The sequence below is a fragment of the Capsicum annuum genome, chromosome 4 (genome assembly GCF_002878395.1).
Source record: "Capsicum annuum cultivar UCD-10X-F1 chromosome 4, UCD10Xv1.1, whole genome shotgun sequence".
In the NCBI taxonomy this organism is placed as follows: domain Eukaryota; kingdom Viridiplantae; phylum Streptophyta; class Magnoliopsida; order Solanales; family Solanaceae; genus Capsicum; species Capsicum annuum.
In genome coordinates this window covers 171,254,822-171,260,401 of record NC_061114.1, presented here as the reverse complement: position 1 = coordinate 171,260,401, position 5,580 = coordinate 171,254,822, and the positions used below count along the sequence as shown (strand labels likewise).

Genomic DNA, 5,580 nt, shown 5'->3' with positions numbered 1-5,580 from the left:
AAATAATTTGTCTTCCCTTAGATAAATTCAAAAAGGGATAAAACAGAAATGGTGACTCTGCTGGAGATTTATCTAGGTTCTAACCAAAAGAAATCTAGGCTAACAAATAAGGTTTTATAAATATTTGTTTATTCTATCTCATATGCTTTATGTGTTTATCATGTTTATTTGATATAAACTGCTTATGTAATATTGCTTTGTGTGAATTATTTGTTATTGCTTTATATAAATTGTCATTTCATTCATGTTTCTTCCATTTGGGAAAATTAACACAGTCACACGTACACGTGAGGTGTGTTTCGCGCACCTGCAAACTTCTTTTAAAATCCAAATTCTAGGAGAGTTGGCGTATGTGTGGTGTATCCGGATCTTTTTCTGTGTGATCGCGTAGACTTCTCACTTGAGTTATCCACTCGGAAACCTTGTGTCTAGTAAGCCAAATCTTAGAAAAACTTAAGATAGAGCTCCCCTGAATATAGGTCATGCATGCATAAGCCTTAGGTAGTTTGACCCAAGATATCATTCCAGGAATTTAGGAAACACCCTTATGTCAAATGGGTTTGCGACCCGATAACTATCGATCATATTATGTGCATGTGATAATGATAAACGGATTCAAACCTAATTGTGATACCACGAGTTAGGAAAACGTGCACTTTTATTTTCAAACTCAAAGTTTGTATTAAATTAATGGCTTGAATCAATTTGTCATAATTTCAATTACTTGACGTTAGGCCCACCCTTGGCTCAAAAGGGTTACCCAATTAGGATGCACGTTTATTATTATATATGCTTGTGTGATATAACTATTTATGTGCTTATACTTGCTATGTTAATTCGAATCAAAGGCGAATTGATCTAATCCCTTTTTCCATAGAGCATCTCTAGGTAGAACTATACTCCACTATACAAAAATTCGACCAAACAATACTCTAAGTCTCCCAAGTTTCTCAGAGAAGTCCACATTCATTCTTAAAACTTCCAAAATGATCACTACCTTTTTATGAACGTTGACTCTAGAATAAAAAAAAGTCATCATGTTCGAACTACATTTTGACCTGATTCTTGTCCTGACAAGTTATATAGGTAACCCTGCGTTAGGTTTCGATCCCTTCACTGTTTAGAGTAATTTCTCCGGTACTCAAAACTAAGGCAATTATCTAAAACAGTTCAAGAAACGATTTTCAAAATTCTTCAAGAGCGCAAATCAATAGCTCCTCAAATTCAAATCTCATTGACTTTAGTGTCTAACCAATCTACCTACACATCCTCACTCAATTTGGGTTCGAGGATACTCAGCTTCTTCTTTCAAATGTCATAAATCATTAATTTTTTTCTGGAGCATGAATTCTTACTTTCAAAAGCAAAGTTCAACATTCTTTTAATCATAATAATCTTGCCAACTACGACAAAATAATGACATACCTTCTTCAATGCTTGACCTTCTCAATCTTGTCAGTATACTGGAGTAGTGTCAATGCTCTCCTCCTGATGCCCAACATCCATCATTTCGATTGTTTGATCGAAATAATTTTAATGCTAAAAATAGTTTCTTTCGGGTCGTCTCCACATTATTTTCAAAGATGACTCATTTTTCATCATCACTCATCTTTAGTCTTCATAAACAATCGGAGACGATATCAGCGTAGATCTACGTAGACAATTGGAGATATCATGCATTAAGTCCTCGAAGACAACCGATAGTCTTTACCACAATTAAGATAGTCTTCATAGACAATCGAAGATAGTATTCACCGTAGTCTTTGTAGGTAATGGAAGACGTCATTCATGACATATTTTCTGTAGACAATCAGAGACGATATTCAATGATAGTCTTCATAGACAATTGAAGACGACAATCAATATCCATATCCATATATAATTGGAGATATCATTCATTAAATCTCCGTAGACAATCGGAGACGTCCTTCAAGTTTTCATAGACAATCGGAGACATCTTTCATTCCTAAGTCCTTGTAGACAATCGGAGATGTCATTATCTTCAAGTGTCGTAAACATCCGAAGACTTCATTCATCTTTTCAATTGGAAATACAATCCACAATAAGACATTTTTTTATTTTCCAGAATGCAGTGTTAGCCATGAATCATACACTGAGGCAAATTTTGAGATCTGCCTTAAAGTTTATCCTATTTTCTCATTTCAAACTATGTATGACCTGATTTCTCCTTTGTGAGATACGTAGGCGGCCTTTTGGCCGGGACCCTATCTTCAAAACCTTCGTTGTCCTCCCTTTCTTGAAAGAATAAATAATGTTAAAAAGAAAAAAAGTTGAGCCTTCCTCATAACTTCCACCTATCCAAATCATTGAGAAAAATCCTGTTTATTAAAATTCTTGAGTCACCATTACTTCATGGATCAATTCACATGTGATGAGAACCAACTCTGTGTGTTTACTTCCTACTTAATCATCTTGCTTTGCTTATTACTATCGAAATCTAACACATCAACCTTTGAGTTGTTTTTACTTTACAGGTAATAGAAACTACTCTGTGTTGGGACAAAATGACCCTACTAGATCAAAATGAATAAGAGGTCCCCCTCTTGACTATAGCTTTGTTATAGGAAAAGAAAAATGACTAGTAGTAAAACTGGGCACTACCAATCATTTTTCAAAACCTGTAAATGATGGTCTCGAGGATAGAATAAGAAAATGTGAGGAAAGAATTTTCCAAGACAACCGGGATCATGAAAAATTAATTGGAGGAAACATTGTTTGAATTGGACCTCCATTTTACTCATGACTTATCGCCCATCGTATAAAAATAACTTAAAGCCTGCTATTGTAATGTTATGTCATGTCAATAAGCAAGATAATTATAGCCTTAGAACAGTCAACAGAAGAGTCATAGAGTTTGAGAATTAAAGAAGCTTAATATAGAAGAAATCGAAGGTTATACTGATGATGTGAAAATCTGGAACGCTCACTTACAAAAGATTTTTCATCATGATTATGTGTATGGATGTGGAACTCTTTCATGGCAAGGAACACATCTCTCCAATTTTTTGACAAGCTCTATTGTTGTTGGCATAGATATGATGATTTCACGAGCATTAGGACTGATGAAGCCTTGCTCCATAGCTTTGTTAATAAATGACAATAATGAATTATAATATCTATCCACATTCAGCAATCCTACCGGTTTATCATGGATGCCAAGCTTTGCCCAAGTAATTACTTCAAATAACTCCTCAAGTGTGCCATACCCACCTGGTAAAGTAATAAAAGCATCAGAGTGCCTAGCCATTTCTATTTTTTCTTTGATGCATATCTGCAACTACCTTCACTTCCCCTACTGTTTCACCAGTTAACTCTCTAGGCATGATTGTCTTGGAAATAACTCCAATAACATGCCTACCACCATCATGAACTGCTTGTGAAACCAAACCCATTAGGCCTATGCTACCTCCTCCATAGACCAAATCAATGTCTCTTGAGACTAATTCTTTGCCTATCACAACAACAGCATCTTGATAACTACTTTTCTTCCCATGACTACTCCCACAAAACACACAAATTCTCTTGAATTTTGACACCATAGCATTACTTTCCATTTCCATTTTCATAAAGTTTTTTCTACATTTTTCTCTATAGTAACTCTATTCTTCTTTGAAAAAAATAAAAAACTTTTTGAGCTAGTTCTTTTCTTGTTGCAATCCTCCTCCTCTAACCTTCCATAATGAGGCCAAACAGGGCAACAAGTAGCATCTGTTCAACTGTACAAACTTTTGGCAAAAGAAGGTTGTCGAGATACAATGTTATGCTTATTTTCATTGATTCCACCCAGAAACGAACAAAGGGTAAGTATTGAAGATACTGTGAAGACTGTATGGAGATCAAAACAAACACCTACAAGAAAACCAACGAATGACAGTAACAAAAACTAGATCTGGCTTTACAACCTTTGAAAGAATACTAGCAACTTTTATATAATAAAAAAAGAAATCATGGGCAATTGTTGATAATCAAAATATCATAATGGTTAACTAATCTGTTGCTCAGATTTTGACAAATATTTGGATATTTCATTCATCAAAATCCAACTACATCCAAACCTATCTAACTTTTTATAGTGTAACAATGGAAGCAAATACCTTTGAATGCTTCAAATCGGCAACCCAGTGTAAGCTCGACCTTCAATACATGCATAAATGTCTTTAATTCATGTAAAAACTCATTCAAATTGGGCAAGAACTCGTTGAAATCGTGAATGGTTCTTGAGAGACAGAGAGAGACAGAGAGTAGAAAGAGAAACAAGGGAGGGGGCGGTTGAAATGAGTGATAACCCTAGAAGCCCCCTTTTCTATTCTTTAATAATAATTCATTTTTTACGATGAATAAGTTAGTCGCTAAATAAAATAAAATTTTGTTGCTAAATCCGTTGCTATGAAATAGTTAAAATAGCGACCAATATTTCGCTGCTAATCTGTCACTAATTTCAGGAGCCAATTTTTTCGCTATTATTTAGTGACGGAATTACAATTCCGTCACTGATTCATTACTAATAACATACCAAGAAAAAATTGAGCATGTGGCCAAATTGAATGTCCATTACTATATAGTGATGAAAATCGATCTATCAGTAAATTTCATCGCTAAACACAGTTTTTTGTAGTGACTTTAGATCTTTTCAAGCCAAGATCATCTCAAGTAGTAGTAAACTGGGGCAGAATTTTTGAGAAGGAATCTCGAAAATTCACAATGATGAAAATCATCATCCAATAAAGAGAACGAAGATTAACAAAGACTTCAGATCTTCTCGAGCTAAGATCATCCCAAACAACTTTAAACTGGGGCAGAAATTTTGAGAAAGGCCTAAAAATTTCTACCAAACACTTCAATATATTTTCAAATTCCCCAGCACTAGAGTCAAAGTCAACTTTAAAAGTCACCAGCTGCGACAAAGTTTAGGTAGACTCAATCTCCGGCTGTGACTGAACTGTTTGAAGAGCCCTCCAAAGATGATGATCAATTTTGGAAATCTTCCGTCGGATATAGTCAGAACCAAGAGGAAGACATTTGTTGGGCTCTTATATGACATGTCTGGCAGAGATTTTCTAAAACTTTTATGGAAACTTTTGAAACTATTTTCTAAAGTTAAGATTTCTTTCAAAATCTATACAAATCTTTTTATTTAGTAATTTCCTAGGCACCTATTGGAAATGAAAGTCAGAACGGAGGTCCCAACACGATGGAGCACCCAAAAAATGGCGAGGGGCAAACCAAGGATCGAAGGACGTCAACACGGAGTAGTTTATTTCAAAACTAACTATTTTTCTGTGGATGCAGGTTATCCTAAAGCCAACAAAGAATACAAAAAAGTCAAACATCCCAAGGCCAATAAGAAAGAGTAGGATGGTTAAGAGCTCAAGACAACTGAGTTTCCCCAAAACTAACAGGTTTTTATGGTTGCAGGTATCATAAAATGTGGAAAGCAAAATGATGACTAACTCAAATCCCCTGCAAATTAGGGATCATAAAGAATTTGTGACGTTCAAGAATGGTATATGCCGAAGGTCCAGCATACTAATGGATATTCAAGGTATGTGAGACGATGAC

General features: G+C 35.1%; 1 pseudogene; it reads right to left on the bottom strand.

Annotated features, from left to right (window-relative positions):
• Positions 1-252: 252 nt before the first annotated feature.
• On the bottom strand, positions 253-4,407 carry LOC124897674 (annotated as a pseudogene).
• Positions 4,408-5,580: the final 1,173 nt, after the last annotated feature.